Source organism: Cervus canadensis, chromosome 9 (assembly GCF_019320065.1).
Source record: "Cervus canadensis isolate Bull #8, Minnesota chromosome 9, ASM1932006v1, whole genome shotgun sequence".
Classification (NCBI taxonomy): Eukaryota; Metazoa; Chordata; class Mammalia; order Artiodactyla; family Cervidae; genus Cervus; species Cervus canadensis.
Genome location: NC_057394.1, coordinates 70263544 through 70280539, shown reverse-complemented (window position 1 = coordinate 70280539; position 16996 = coordinate 70263544). Strand labels below are relative to the sequence as shown.

Genomic DNA, 16996 nt, shown 5'->3' with positions numbered 1-16996 from the left:
GCGTTGCCGGTCAAGACAAAAAGGCAAGGGACCAGTGGGATGTGGTGGTGGGCATATTGAAAATTCAGTGTCCCAAATTAAACATACCATGTGCAGGGCTTATTTTACATTTGCATTGACTTCAGTTTCCTTTTATGTGCAGTTAACAGATCATTCGGTTGGGTTTACAGATCCTGTTATTTATTATTAAATGCAGACAGCCTCTGAATGGGGCTTTTGTCTCAACAATTTACTATGCTTTACATTCATTTTTTAAAATCATATTAATTTTTAATCTTCAGTTTTTATTTTACCCTACAAGTCAGACTTCTTGATTCAACAGGTTAAAGACCAGCGATCGCATGGAAATGTGAAGAGCCCCTTAATAGGCAGTTACTATGAGCTGAGTTTCAGAATGCATCATCAAAGTCATTTATTTCTTCTGCTAAGAGACCTCCCAAGCCCTGCCACGCCATCCACACACTCAAGCCACCTTTCACCGTCCTGCCCCAGCCCTGCCGTGCAAAGCCGAGTCACAGTCAGAGACACGTCACAGACAGGAGAGAAAGCCACAAAGGTCTCTGGTGACGTCCCAGGGCGGTCAGAGTCCAGGCCGGGGCACCCAAAAGGATTGTGCATGCGCACAATTGTAAAACGATCTTCTGCCAGCGATCCAGCAAAGAACCTCGGGCTTGTGGACTTTGGACCCAGAGCCGGGCTGTGAATGAGGCCAGACACAGCCCAGAGCCAGCACTTCCTTCCCGGCCATGCCCAGATCCTATGTTTTCCTTTGTGATCATCACAGATTCACTAAAGGAACTATTTTTTCTCAAGCACACGTTTCTGAGAAGTCATTAGCTCCATCTCTTTGGCTTCTAGCAGTGGATGTCACAAAATACACCCTTCCATTTTCCAAACTCCCAGAAAGATATAAGTGTGATTGCAGAATGAGAATGCCTGCGAGAGACAAGGAGAAGAAAAAGGCTCCGTTATGTCAGCAAGCCTAAAAATAGCATTTGCTGGTTATCATAGGCTGAGAGGGCTTGGGAACATTGGCCTCATTCCCCAAACTCCAGTTAACCAAACATCCTGGAGATCAACTGCCCATACGTTTTCCACAAAGCCATAAAAGTCACAGCCATGGGGAGCTGGGTTGATCATCACCTTTGAGATGATCCGTGCCGCCCTCTGCGGGACCATCCATCACAGATGAAGAACTGTGACAATGTCATTTATCGACATTAGACCATCTCCCAAGAACCACTCAAGCATCTCCTTTAATCCCCCAATGGCCCATCAGAGTGGGTACTTTATGACCCACATCTGATACATGAGGCTCTCAGACTGGCTAAGTACCGTGTCCAGTGCCACCCTTTGTTGAGGAAGTAGCCGCACCCAGATCTCCGCCGTGGTCCCTGGAGCTCTGAAACACTGCAGTATCTCAGCAGCTTCTCCAGCCACCGAGGCTCTGTGAACTTCCAGAACTCCAGAATCCCAGTGGGATCCTGATCGTCTTTAGGATGGAGCTTCCCATCCCCTATCAGAGCAAATCACACACAGTCCCAGAGAAAGTCGCGTCTGCTTCCACTTCAAGCCCAACACAGCAACTACTTCTCAATGTCCGTGTTAAATCATAAAATGCCAGAGCGACAGGGGGCTTCTGAAGATGCCTGGCCTCCAACCTTCATTTTAGAAATGAGAACGCAGGACCCAGAGAGGTGAAATGGCTTTTCCAAGGTCCCCTGGCTAGAAGGCAGAGCAAGAAGTCCTGATCTGCAGTTAAAAGCGGTATGCTGCTTTACTGATGCCATTCCTATTTCCCTCACTGAAAAAATGCAGCTGGACCTGGAACCTGATGTTAGGAAGAGATAGGAAAGACCATCGTCCTTTCCTAAAAAGAATTCCCTCTCCAGCTCAGATGATTAACCTTTCAGAGGCTTGATTTTTATTCCAGAATTTAGGGAACATGTAGCTCACGGGTATAATGTGACTTCACTTGAAAAAGGTCAGTTCCCTCTTCAGGGCTTCCGAGCCCTGAGCAATTTTGTAATAATGCTGTACATTTCTATGGAGCATTTTCCACTAGTAGGGTGGGAGCATGAAGATTTACTGTCTCCCAGTTGTATTTTGAAGTGATGGGTCAGTTGATGAACAGATCCCTGAGTTGCAAGCACAGGAGATTATGTGGAAAGTAAGATGCAATAAAGAAAGCTGAAAGAAAGCCGAGCGCTGAAGAAATTTATAAAGAAAGCTGAGCAATGAAGAATTGATGCTTTTGAACTGTGGTGCTGGAGAGGACTCTTGAGAGTCCCTTGGACTGAAAGGAGATCAAACCAGTCCATCCTAAAGGAAATCAACCCTGAAGATTCATTGGAAGGACTGATGCTGAAGCTGAAACTCTAATACTTTGACCACCTGATGCGAAGAACTGACTTATTGGAAAAAACCCTGATGCTGGAAAAGATTGAAGACAGGAGGAGAAAGGGACAACAGAGGATGAGATGGTTGGATTGCATCACCGACTCGATGGACATGAGTTTGAGCAAGCTCCGGAAGCTGGTGATGGACAGGGAAGCCTGGTGGGCTGCAGTTCATGGGGCTGCAAAGAGTTGGACACAACTGAGCTACTGAACTGAACTGAACTGAAGATGCAGTAAGTAAAAGGACTCAGACCAGCTCCTCACTCCAAGGGATTTAGAATCTTTGAGAGTTTCTTTCTCCTTTTTTCCTCCACAAAAACTAGCAGCCACAGGAAAACAGAGCTATCTGCATTCTTTGAGCTAATTAATTACATCTAGAGAAAAAAGAAAGTGGAAAGGGGGCAAAGTGAGGTGAAATGAAGTGAAAGTCGCACAGTCGTGTCTGACTGTTTGCAACCCCATGGTAGTCCATGGAATTCTTTAGGCCAGAATACTGGAGTGGGTTGCCATTTCCTTCTCCAGGGGATCTTCCCAACCCAGGGATCGAACCCAGGGCTCCCTCATTGCAGGCGGATTCTTTACCAGCCGAGCCACAAGGGGAAAAAGGGGCTAAATAGGAAAACAAATGAGAGGAAGAGAGAAGACGAAAGAAGGTGATCAGTGCCGCCTCCAGGGAATGTTCTAGTAGAGCAGGGTTATTTACAGATACAGACAGGGAGGTCCTCCCAGTCCAGCTGGGGGCAGAACCCCCAACACAGACCCAATGGTGAGGAGCCAAGCTCCAGTCTTTCGGTCAGGCAGTGGGAGCCAAAGCCTGTTACAGCAAATGCCCCAGGGATTCAACATTTACCTGGCTGGATCCTGTGGGCTAAGTCCTTACCCCTCGGCCAAGAGAGAGACAGACGAGTAAGGACAAGACGACCCCTCAGTAGCTGACCAATGGGCACTCAGGACAAGGAACTAGGACTGAAGCCTGTCACCAGAACTGGGGCCCCAGGGACTTGCATCTTAGAGGGAAGCCGGAGTGCATGGATGGGTGGGAATCAGGTCACCAGTGCAGGGCTGGACCAGCAGCAAGGCTTATATGAGGATGGCATGCAGTACATTGGCTCAGAATTTACTAAATCCCTTTTGCCCATGGTCAAAACTGGTTCCTGGGACTTCCCTGGTGGTCTAGTGGTTAAGAATCCACCTGCCAGTGCGGGGGACACGGGTTTGATACCTGGTCCGGGAAGATCCCACCTGCTGTGGGACAACCAAGCCCATGTACCACAACTACCGAGCCAGTGTGCCCAGAGCCTGTGCTCCACAAGAGAAACCATCACAGTAAGGAGCTCTCACACCACAAGGAAGAGCAGCCCCCACCGTCATAACTGGAGAAAGCCCGAGCACAGCAAAGAAGACCCACCACAGCCAAAAGTAAGTGAATAAATGTCCTTTAAAAAAAGGACTGATTCTAGAGACTCTGTCAGGGGCTTCCCAAGTGGCTTGGCAGGTAAAGAATCCACCTGCAGTGCAGGAGACACAGGAGACATGGGTTCCATTCCTGGGTCTGCAAGATCCCCTGGAGAAGGAAAGAGCAACCCACTCCAGTGTTCTTGCCTGGACAATCCCATGGACAGAGAAGCCTGGCAGTCTACAGTCCATGGGGTCACAGAGGGTTGGATACAACTGAGCAACTGAGCATGCACTCAGAGACCCTGCCAAGGTTGCATGGGCAAGGAACAGGTTGGAGTCCGGGGACTCGAGGTGTGAAGGAAAAACAGGGGAAGACATGTGTGAGTGGACGAACACAGGAGGATGGGGACGTGTGGTGACTGAGGGTCAAGGCCTATGACACTGAAATGGACCTTGTCAAATGGAAGCCCTTCCAGAACCAAAGAGCTCCGAGTGCAGCAGGGCCCACCCTCCAGGCAAAACAGGGAATGGTTAAAGAAAAGCTGAGACTGTTTGGGCTGAAAAAGAGAAAATTCAGCCCAAGGGAAGCAGGAGATGAATTCAAAACATTTAAATGCCACACGAAAGCCTAGATGCTTTCTGTGTGTCTAGTCAAACAGAACTGAGCCCAGCGGGTGGAATTCCCAGGGAGCAGTTTTTAATCTCAATAGAAGGAAGGCATTTGTGCTGCCTGCCTCTGCTGGTTCCAGGAACTCATTCACTCCGCAACCATTCAGCAAGCACTGACTGCTCCGGGGACCCATACATCCTGGTCTGCCCCACACAGAGCCGGTGGGTGCTGTGGTATCAATTCGCATCTGGTCAGCCCCTCTTCCTCTCAAAGAGTCCTGGTTTGCATAAGTTACATGACTCCCTTCTCACTGAGCACCTGCTATATGCCAGGAATTGGACTGAACACTGAAGACACAATTAAATACAGTCCCTGGCTTTGTCAAGCTGATAGTCTAGCTAGAAAAGGAGATACTGAAAGAACAAATTAAAATCTAATGTCGCGAGGGCTGTATAAACAGAAGTGCTGGAGGGTGGAGATATTCATTTGAATATCAAGGATGAAAAGGCGCTCATGGCTCTTTCAATGCCACCTTCTCCATTCACTCATTTACTGAACACTCGCTGATCAAGGGCCTGTGCCAGGCTCTGTACAAGGACCACAGATAGCGCTTTGCTAAGTCACTTCATGCTGTGCTTAGTCGCTCAGTCATGTCCGACTCTTTGCAACCCCGTGGACTGTAGCCCCGCCAGGCTCCTCTGTCCGTGGGATTGTCCAGACAAGAATACTGGAGTGGGTTGCCATGCCTTCCTCCAGGGGATCTTCCCAACCCAGGGATCGAACCAGGTCTCCTGCATTGCAGGTGGATTCTTTACTGCTGAGCCACTGGGGAAGCCACTGGCCATGCTGACCTGCAGTCAAATAAAAGTCCTACAACTTTCCACAAATGTTACTGCTAAGCTAGTATTTGCATTGATTTCTTTCTAATTTGTGTTCCCACAGAACTGTTACTAGTAAGTAATATACTACTATTTCCTACATTATATTTTATCTTATTAGTTTATGATTGTTTAGTGTTCAGAGACACATAGATCTTTGAGTCCAGTCCCTGTACGTGTTACAGATGCGGTTACTGATGTACAAAGAGGTCAAATATTAATCTTAAATCGCAATTCACTGCATGCCAGTCTGTCAGGATATACACACCATTCTCCTCTAGGGAAACATGGTGGCATTTGTTAACTATTTCTCTCCCTTTCACCTTGAATGCTACTAGAAGGGAGGACCTGCCCTCTAGAAAATAGCCCTACTTCCAGAATCTTCCAGTTTTCAATCCATTCTCCATACATAACCACGAATGCTATGTTTTTGGGGGAAAAAAAATGTAACAGCACTTGTTAACATCCTATAAAAGTCCCCCATTGTGTAGAGGCCCAGGCTCTGTAGCATGCCTTAGGAAACTCTGCTTACCTCTCTGGTCTGATGTTCTATTATTTCTCCCCTGATGCTCTATCTTGTCACTTTGAATGCGTGTCCTTTCCAGTTATGCCACCTCTGGCCAATACCCCCTGAACTTCTACCTGCAGCTTCCTCTTTTTGGAAGGCTATTCCCCCACTCAACAGACTCTTGGTTCCCACTTTCAGACTTGCTTTCACAATGAAGTCTTCCCCCAAATTCTCACCAAAGACACCACCACCCAGCCCCACCAACTCAGGGCAGTAAGTACACCTCCCCTCTCACTGTACTTCCAGAAACACCCCAATTCCGCAGCATCTGTGTGCAGGTGATGTTTCTACTGTCTAATCTGTAGAATGACTCCCTGGAGGATGGCATTATACCTGCCGTCTAGAAAACATTCAACACTGATTCATTAATTTGTTCAACAAATATCACCTGAACCCATTTGATGCTAGGCTCTGGCATAGGGAGTGAACAAGATCTATGAGGTCCTGCCCTTATGCACCTTACAGAAGATAAACATTCCCTAAAACAAGATAGAACGATGGCGTACAAGGAGTGATGTAAGACATGTAATACTGCAAGCTCTGGGCACATGCAGGAAGGAGCCTAGACCAGGGGTCATGGAGGGCCTCTCTAGAGAACTCACATTTAAGCCAAGAGGAAATAATTATCCAAGTGAAGAATGAGACTGAGACTAATTTATCAAGCTTGCTTCATCTCCAAATGGCCCTTGCTACCATTTCTTTAAAGTCACTACTGAGGACAGGAACAGGGCTTCCCCTGGTGGTTCAGATGGTAAAGAATCCATCAGCAAGTCCCACTGCTGGGCATACACACCGAGGAAACCAGATCTGAAAGAGACACATGCACCCCAATGTTCATCACAGCACTGTTTATAACAGCCAGGACATGGAAGCAACCTAGATGTCCATCTGCAGGTGAATGGATAAGAAAGCTGTGGTACATAGACACAATGGAATATTACTCAGCTATTAAAAAGAATGCATTAGAATCAGTCCTGTTGAGGTAGATGAAACTGGAGGCTATTATACAGAGTGAAGTAAGTCCAAGAGAAAAACACCAATACAGTATGCTGCTGCTGCTGCTGCTGCTGCTAAGTCACTTCAGTCATGTCCGACTCTGTGCGACCCCATAGATGGCAGCCCACCAGGCTCCTCCATCCATGGGATTCTCCAGGCAAGAGTACTAGAGTGGGGTGCCATTGCCTTCTCCGCCAATACAGTATATTAACGCATATATATGGAATTTAGAAAGATGGTAACAATGACCCTACATGCAAGACAGCAAAACAGACAGAGTTATAAAGAACAGAATTTTGGACTCTGTGGAGAAGGCAAGGGTGGGAAGATTTGAAAGAATAGCATTGAAACATGTATATTACCACATGTGAAATAGACTGCCCGTCCAGGTTCAATGCATGAGACAGGGCGCTCAGGGCCGGTGCACTGGGACGACCCTGAGGGATGGGATGGGGAGGGAAGTGGGAGGGGGCTTCAGGATGGGGGACACATGTACACCAATGGCTGATTCATGTCAACGTATGGCAAAAAACAATTCAATATTGTAAAGTAATTAGCCTCCAATTAAAAGAAAAAAAAAAAGAATCTGCCTGCCATGCAGGAGACTCAGGTTTGATCCGTGGGTTGGGAAGATCCCCTGTGGAGGGAAGTGGCAACTGGCTCTAGTATTCTTGCCTGGAGAATTCCATGGACAGAGGAGCCTGGTGGGCTATAGCCCATGGGGTGGCAAAGAGTCAGACATGACAGAGCAGTTGAGTACGAGGACAGGAACAAAGATGGAGGTCTGTGGAGTCCATAGAATCTATAGAACCTCCACTAATCAGTATCACAGAGGCCATGACGAGAGGTGACATTCAAAGTATTTACCAGCCAGTCATCATGGGCACCAGCCATAGGCAACCAGGCTATGCACCCCTATGGACCAAGGCTACATGCCAGCCCTGGGCAGAAAAATCCAACCTGCCCTGCTTCTACCTGGAAGAAGGCAGAGCCGTGGCTCTGATCCACCTCTTTTTGTAGATGGTTTTATTCTGCATACGGTGACACCTGGCATACACGTGGGACGGGACAGCTGGATATTTCCCTAAGCGTGCGTTCTGCCGCTCTCTCTCTGCAGCCACGGTCTCTCTCCCAGGACGGCTCTCTCCTGAGTCAGCTACAATTGCTGGCTGCTGTCTCCACAAATCCTTCCCCACGTAATGCTCCTCTAATACCCAGAATGAGTTCAAAAGTGCCCAGTGTCTGCCTTTCTTGCTTGAGGCTTTCTCTGCCTGACTCCCGGTGGACGGAGGAATTCTAAACATGTGTCTGTGGGGAGGCTGCGGGCGTGTCAGATCACATGTCTTACTGGGGGGCTATGTCCCGAGAGAGACCAGAGGGAGATGCTACCTGAGATCCTGCCACGAAAACAGAAGATGGAGAAGACAGATGTAGTCTATCGACTTTTTAAGACCTTAGACAAGTAACATATAAACAGTATTAAGCATAAGAAAACCACCTCAAGTTTTCAGCAGCTCTACAGTAGTAAAGAACGTGTCTTGGGTTCATAGTAAGACTCCCTTCTGAGATGCAGCATGTGTGTTAGCCACTCAGTCGTGTCTGAGTCTTTGTGACCCCATGGACTGTAGCCCACCAGGCTCCTCTGCCCATGGAGTTTTCCAGGCAAGAATACTGGAGTATTGTCACTTTCTACTCCAGGGGAATCTTCCCGACCCAGGGATGGAACCTGTGTCTCTGGCCTCTCCTGCATTGGCAGGTGGGTTCTTTATCACTACTGCCACCTGGAAAGTCCCGCTGCCTAAGGTACTGCTCAGCATTTCCGACCCTGGTTGAGTGGTAAGGACTCAAGAGGCTGCAGCCGATCTGAACTTAAACAGAGCCCATTCTGACCTTGATCCCCAGCGCCCTGGTGCTTGTGAGCTGAAGCGAGTAAAGAATTGTGGATTATATCACAGTCCTCCTGAGACCCAAGGCCAACTCCCACCCCTGCCTCCTTCTCAGAGGCCCTGGCCAGGTCAGCTCCCCCCGCCCCCAGACTCCTAATTCGCATGGTCCCCAGAGAAGGTTTTAGTTGCTTCCAAGACTAGGCTACTTCGGGGTGTGCTTGGAGTCAGCTCCAGGAGACAACTTAAGCGCACAACCGTCAAAGTCGCCCCAGCATTTTCCTTGGTCTCCCTGGTCTCAGACAAGATCCTAGAACTCTGGGACCCTCTGATTCCTCCTCTAAAAGATGTAATAATAGGAGCTGGCCCAGAGAGCTGTTGTGAAAATCAAAGGTTTGCCCCCTGTGGCCCCCACCCTCATTCCTCACCCCACCGCCCCTAGGGAACAGGGAGCCACAGGTCGTGGGGGAAGGTGTGCGGTAACAAACGTACCACCTGCCCAGTTCTCTGGTCCAGGAAATCTGGTCACATTACCCCACTTGTTAGTTACTTGTCCCAAAAAGACCAGGCAGACTGCACGCTCAGTCTCTGCCCCACTTGGCTTTGCCAAATGGGTGACTAATGCCCCCAAAGCAGCTGGTGAGGTTGCCAACTGGCTAACAGTCCCAGCGTCCCAGGTGGAGCCCCAAATACATGAAGGGTAGGAGCAGCACACCTCTGATTTAAGGAGATGCTGCCAGTGACTCCGCATTCCTCCTCTCTCCCTCTCACCTTCTCTACCTTCAGCACTTCTGTAAACCCTAAAAGCCATCTGAAAACCCCCACCCTGGACGGCTGCCTCCTCCACTGAAAGTATGACCCTGGGGACCGCCGGGTGGACCAAGGCTTTGAGCACCGTGAGCCCCCAGACACTGAGCCCCTCAGGCCACTGAGAGGTAACGTCATCCGCACCTTCCCAAATCTTGGGCAACAAGAACATTCAAGAGACACAGCTTGCACCAGTTCCTTCCATACGACTTGTGTTTTTTTTTTTTTTTTATGTTTTCCTGCTTCCTATCTGGATGAATAGAGGGGCCTCCAGCTGTTGCCGTCAGTCAAATCGCCAGCATTTCCTTTCTGGGAGTACATTTTTCCTGAAGCAGCATTTTCGCACCAGATGCATTAGGGCTTTTTATCGCCTGGCAATATTTGTTATCCAAAGGGCTGAGTAGCACAGTTCCCATCCAGCAGGTTATATTTATTTGTGGCTCTCAGTCAATGGTCTCACTCTAACCTGTGCTTTAATCACACAAAATGGCTCGAAATGAGAAAGCAGGGGCACTATTAGGGTTCACAAATTCTTAGTCACCAATCTCTGTCTTTCTCTTTTCACTAGCGTCTGTCCCCTCCCCCCGCCCCCAACTTTTTTTTAAACTCCAGAACTAACTTTTCAAAGAATACACTTCCTGGGTGCATAGCAAGGGTTCAGTAAATATTTGCTAATATGATTTAAATCACTGGCCATGGGAGAATATTACAGAAAGTGGCAATGCTCATCAAAGACTTTTAGGCCCTTCACACAGAACAAGCCCTGCAGTTTGTAGATGGGGAAAGTGGAGTACCAAAACCTGAAGTCATTCACCCATGTTCCCATGGGCTATTTTTTATTTATTTGACTGCGGTGGGTCTTCACTGCGGTGTGTGGGCTTCTTGTTGCGGGGCATGGGCTTTAGTTGTTCCACAGTAAATCTTAGTTCCCCAGCCAGGGATTGAACTCGAATCCTCTGCATTGGAAGGTGAATTCTTAACCACTGGACCACCAGGGAAGTCCCACCACAGGCTCTTTATTGTTGTCACTGAGAATTTCAGACCCACAAGATAACAAGATTATGACAAGGTTCTCTCCAAGGTTCCAACCAGAATATGATGCTGTTTTGCTATATTACCTTGACCCTAGGAAACTGGTTAATACAACCTTCTCATTTCAAAATTGGGAAACTTTTTCTTGCATCATTAACAGATTTTTTTAACTTTTTTATTTTCTATTGGTGTATACTCAGTTAACGACACTGTGACAGTTTCATGAGAACAGTGAAGAGACTCAGCCACACACACACATGTATCCTTTCTCCCCCAAACTCCTTTCCCACCCAGGCTGCCACATAACACTGAGCAGAGTCCCCTGTGCTATACAGTAGGTTAAAACTGGGGGATTTTTTAAAAGCTGGCAAATCAAACACTAGAATGTCTTTGTCCAAGACAGCTCATTCGAGATTTGGCAAATGTGGCAAGCCAGATGATCACCTGGAATGATTACCTGGGTGAGGTTTTCAATATATAATTTCCCTACCAAATCCACCTCTGGGCTTGGCAAGCCTTGAGACTCTGTCTGTCGATTGCCGGCTGGGGGAGGGCGAGCGCTGTTTGTTTTTGTTCGTTGCGTGTTCTCCCGGGGATCCTGCTGCACCCCAGGTTTGGAAACTGTAGCTCTGATCAGTGTCCACGGCTTCATCACCCATGTGTGGATGGCGTGGAGCGTGTACTAAAAACTGAGGAGGACGGCACACTGGGGTTTTGGAATCACAGCTGAAGTCGGCCATCAAAATGTGAGTCCGAACCACTAAACCCCCGATAATAATAACGGGGACTACAAATCCCACTTGCTGGCCGTGGAAGACAAGTTCGTCTGAGTCCCAGCTGCCTGGCCCGGGAGGGCACCCTGGAGCGCTGTTGCTCCTGTGAACAGCTGGGGAAGCTGGGGCTGAAACCTCAGGCCGCAGCCGCCGCCCAAGTGGAAATCACCAGGCAAGTGTAATTTAAAACCTACACATTTAAGCTGAGACGAGCTCTTGTCAACATATAGTCCCGGCACTCTATCTCTCTGCTGGCTCCAATTCCCTCTCACCGCCTCCTTTCCAAGTAATTCCCTGAGTTCTGGGAATGTCCGGAACTGTCCATGGCCAGGCCTGGGACCGATTTATCCTGAGTCAAGCCGCAGCGCATGCTTTTCGATTGGTTTCGGTAACTAAGCAACCCCCTTGTCACTGGGGGTAATGACCTGACTCTCATTCCAGTGGCGGCAACGCGACGCGGGCCCCGGGGTGAAGGGTCACCAGGGCGGGGCTGGTGCCAGCCTGGGGGTGAACCCCAGCTGCGCAGTTGCCTTGTGTCAATCATTGAGCTTTTGGACGTAAAATGGGGGTGAGGGTCAGCTCCCCAGCCACTCATGATTTGAGATAATGTATATAAAGCACCAGGTTGCTTTTACTTAACATCAGCCCAAGAGCCAGAAAGCGCTGGCAGCAGGGAGTGAAGTGTGGGAGAATCACACAGCCCCTGGGAGGGTCCAGCCACGGCCAGAGTGACGGAAGAGTGATGATTCCACAACCCTCCCGGCCCCCGGCTGCCCCACAACCCTTTGAAAAGCTGCAGACACAGCTGGGCCTGGGCTTTCGTTGCCCGGGTGGCATTGGGAAACCCGATGTGTCATTTCTCCAAAGCCCGGAGCATCCAGAAAGCGTAAAGCCTGGCCAGGGTGACCAGCCCCAGCAAGGGCCCCGTCAGTGTCAAGGGCTCCCTGAGGCCACGGCCTTCCCAGTTGCTCCAGCACTTCATTTACAAGCTCTGTTTGGGACTCAGGGCCAACACAGCTGGTCCTTCCTCCACTCCATTATGCCCACTTGACGTGGGATTTCACTCCCACTGAAAGGCACTTTCGGGGCTCAGGGGTGGAGAGGGAGCAACCACCAGATCAACACATTTGCTCACAAATAATCTCAGCCAAGAGGAGCCAAAAAGTCAGAAAAAGTGGTCCTGCTTACTCGAGCATTCAAAGCTTTCTATTTAAAAATGAGGAAGGGTTGGCTTGGTCCAGGGGATTTAAAAATAAACTGGAAATCAGAGTAGGGACTCCTAAGGCAGGATTTACCGACAGTTCTCTATGACCAGGGGCCTACGAACCTCAGTTAGCCCTCAAAATCCTCCTTCAGAAAAAGGGAGGAAGGGAGAGGGTTATCTTCGTAAACCCAGTGCTAATGAAGCTGGGTAGTTCAGAGAACTAGTCCCGGCTAATGAACAGCATGGAGCCACTCATATTAGAGGTGGGGACAATTTCTCCCAGCCACAGGAACCAGACAGGGCTGTCAGGACACAAGGAAATAAGACACAATCCTCACCAGAGGCCAAGCAGAGAGGAGGGTGTCCCCAACACCAGAAGGGAGAGTCCGTCAAGGCTCACCTGGGGCTGCCTTGCGCCAAAAGGGGTGCCTGGTCTCCTGTTCTGAAAATCTGTTCTCAGACAGCTCCGAAAAGTCACATTCCAGGACCTGGACATGCATGAACATTTTTACTCTTTTTTGTCTTTTTTAATCAGTCCAATTCTGACATCCAGTTTCATGCTGTAGCAATACTTTTAAAGACGTTACGTGTCTTTTAGCAATTCCACAGAAAACAAGATCCATTTTACTTCAATGTCTGTTGTTCCAGACAAAGTTCTCGGTCCAGTACCTGAAACTAACATTTCTAATATAAGCAGAAAGAAAGAATATATTGAAAGGCTATTGTATAGCCTTTTATATACTTGAAATTTATGCTACCAAAATTTTTCTACTATGAAGATGTGGTGAAAATTCTATGAAGAATTTTTCTACTATGAAGATTTTTCTACTATAAAATGTAATATCTGCTATTGTTGTTTTAGAAGTTAAATCATGTCTATCTTTTTTTGCAGCCCCATGGACTGTATCCTGCCAGGCTCCTCTGTCCATGGGATTCTCCAGGCAAGAATACTGGAATGGGCTGCCATTCCCTTCTCCAGGGGGCATTTTTACTTATAATCCATAAAGTGTTCGAGGGAGGGGAGGACTAGGCAGAAGGGAAGTGGTGCCCAGAAGGGCCGAGCTGACCAGAGGTGTCAAGAGCACAGATGTCAACAGCACAGTCCCCTCACAGAATCCCAGCCTGCTCGCACACAAGCTATGCAAGCAGGACCCTGAACCCGAGGAGCCCGGATCTTGGATGGGCTTCTGTTCGGCCCTGTGTGGACAGTGTTTGAGGAAGGAAGAAGGAGCCCAGACTTGGAATCCAGAAGCCTGGCCAGGGTTTGGCTCTGGCTCCACTGACCGGTCTGCTGCCCAGCTGAACGTCCCAGACCTCTCTCTGCAGCCTCTGAATCAGTGAACTCTGGATTTCCTTTAGCGGAACTATGACAAGAGTGCTTCCCAGGTGGCGCTAGTGGTAAAGAACCCGCCTGCCAATGCAGGAGACGTAAGAGACGCAAGTTCCATCCCTGGGTCAGCAAGGTCCCCTTTAGGAGGGCATGGCAGCCCACGCCAGTATTCTTGCCTAGAAAATTCCATGGACAGAGGAGCCTGGTGGGCCACAGTCCATGGGGTCGCACAGAGTCTGACACGACTGAGTGATTTTGTACACACGACAAGAAGCCATCTTATCTCCCAGTGACTGAGACAAAATGTCATCTGGACCACTCACACCAGAGCCACTAAACATGCAGATTCCTGGGCCTGACCCAGACCAATGGAAACAGAATCTCTGGGGGAAAAAAAGTAAGAAACCTGCACTTTAACAAATTCTCAGGTGACTCATATAGACCCTCAAGACTGAACATCATTGACTTAGAGGATAAGAGTCCAAAGTCCTTAATATAGCTTCAGGGCCCTTACAATCTGCCTTTGGAGTCCTGTTCCCAGAGTCCTCTCTGCTTCTACCTCACCTGCTGACATTTGAGTCCTCAAGCCATAGGCCAGACACTGAGCTAATTAAGTGCATCCATTTAACAAGGAAATGGCAACCTATTCCAGTATTCTTGCCCAGATAATTCCATGTACAGAGGAAACTGGCAGGCTACAGTCCATGGGGTCACAAAGAGTCAGACACAACTGAGCGACTAAACCACCATTTAACCCACAGAGCATCTCTGCAAGCAAGTGTTATCATCATCCCCATTTTATAGATAAGGAGACTGAGGCTTACAGAGGTTCAGTAACTTAGCCAAGATAACACAGCAAGTACCATGCAGAGGTCACATTCAAATTCCCATCCATGAGATTTCAGCAGAATTGCTCTTGATTGCCATCAATATACTCACATTGTTGTTCAGTCGCTAAGTCATGTCTGACTCTTTGAGACACCATGGACTGCAGCACACCAGGCTCCTCATGCATTCCTTCAAACGTGCCCAGGTACTCAGGCCTGCGTGGCCCTGTTCAAGTTGCCCCGTGGCTTCACGTGCTTCATGCTACCCTGATCCTTTGCAAATATATAGAATTCAAATGTTTTTCCTGGCTCCAAATGTCTATGGGCTCACTAAGGAGTATTAGCTGTTCCCATCTCCACGTTCCAATGGCCTTTTGTTCTTAACTCTACTTCACCATTATTTAAATTGTATGGAAATTATTATGCTCCAGTCTCTCTTATTAGGCTTTAAAATTCCCAAGATACAGAGGGTTTTTAAGGCAGTGAAACTGTTTTGTATGACAGTGCAATGGTGGATACATGTCATTGTGCATGCGTGCCAAGTTGTTTCAGTTGTATCCAATTCTTTGGGACACCACGGACCATAGCCCGCCAGGCTCTTCTGTCTATGAGATTCTCCAGGTAAGAATACTGGAGTGGGTTGCCATGCCCTCCTCCAGGGGCTCTTCCTACCCAGGAATTGAACTTGAGTCTCTTAAGTCTCCTGCATTGGCAGACAGGTTCTTTACCTGGGAAGCCCACATATCATCATATGTTTGTTTGTCCAAACCCATAGAACATACAACACCAAGAGTGAACCCAAATGTCAAATATGAACTTTGGGTAATAATGGTGTGTCCAAGTAGGTTCGGCTTCCCAAGTGACTCAGTGGTAAAGAATCCACCTACCATGCAACAGACACCAGAGATGTAGGTTCAATCCCTGGGTTGGGAAAACACCCTGAAGCAGGAAATGCAACCCACTCCAGTATTCTTGCCTGGAAAATCCAATGGACAGAGGAGTCTGAAGGACTGCAGTCCATGGGGTCACAAAGAGTCAGACATGACAGAGCATGCACATGCCCTGCTTGACATGTAGGTTCAGCTGCTGTAACAAAGGTACCACTCTGGTGGGGGATGTTGATAGTGGGGGAGGCTGTGCATGTTGGGGGGAGTGGGGGCGGTACTGGAAATCTGTGTACTTCACGCTCAACTTTATGGTAAGGCTAAAATTGCTCTAAAAACATTTATTTGAATTTTTTAAATTCCTAAGACTACGTTATCCATCTCTGCAACCACACAGCATGGCATACAGAAGCTACACAATGCATGCTGAAGGAAAGCGTGACAGGCAGGACAGCTGCTTTCATACAAGGCTGAGAAACAAATGTGAGCAAGGCCCTCCACCATGACCAGACGTGAGGAGGAAGCGAGGAGAAGGGGTCACCTAATGAAAATTTTGGAGGCAGCCTCAAAAGAAAGGAAGAGCACTATGTCACCAGTCCCAAGGATAAGCTGAAAGATGAAGACAGTTCTGCACAGGTGGAGTTTGGAGGGAGCACGAAAAAGCCAGAGTGAAGACTAGAGGTGCCAGAGTGGAGAAGAAGAAAACAGAGAATGAATGAGACCAAGGCAAACCAGAATTTCCAAAGGTGCCTTGCAAGCAGTTGTGAGCCCAGGCCATTCGCAAAGGTAAGCAGGGCCAATAGAAGGGCAGAGAGGACCCATGCTGTCAGCCCCTGAGAACAGGAAGGCAAATTCTAGGAGCATGAGGGGACTGCTCTTCATCTGAATGCGATGCAAGGGGAAAAAATTCAGCCAGTGGAATTATGCTGTAGGAACCCGGTCTGTATTGTCACAGGGAACGATTCCAAGAGACGTTTTAATGGCAATTTCGATGCCAGGAATCAAAGAGTAGGACATAGGCTTTAGAAGCAGGACAATTAATAATTTCTTTTGGAAGGCAAATCTGGAAGAAGAAGAGAAAATGAGTACTACCAGCTGTGGATAACACCATCGGGTTGACCAAGGGATGGACAGGGGACAGGAGGCATATATATTTAGAAACAAGATGGCTGCAAAAGAAACCTTGAGTGCTCATACAATTGTCCTGCAAAACCTGAGGCCCTTCCTCATATTGCTGATTCAAAGGTTAGAGAAGCTTAAGGATGACCCAGGGAAAGAAGCTGGGAAGTTACAGCCCTGCTACTACTGGTGGATCAACAGATCAGCAACAACACGAATAAGCCACAAAGTAGTTCCTGCTTGGCACCTTCAAAGGCAGCCAAGCGCTCAGCTCTCAGCCCTCAGGCC

At 48.3% G+C, this 16996-nt stretch overlaps 1 long non-coding RNA gene across 4 annotated transcripts in view; it reads right to left on the bottom strand.

Moving 5' to 3' along the window:
- The window catches only part of LOC122447339, a 127287-nt gene that overhangs the window by 19964 nt on the left and 90327 nt on the right, over positions 1-16996 (bottom strand). The window lies entirely within an intron of this gene.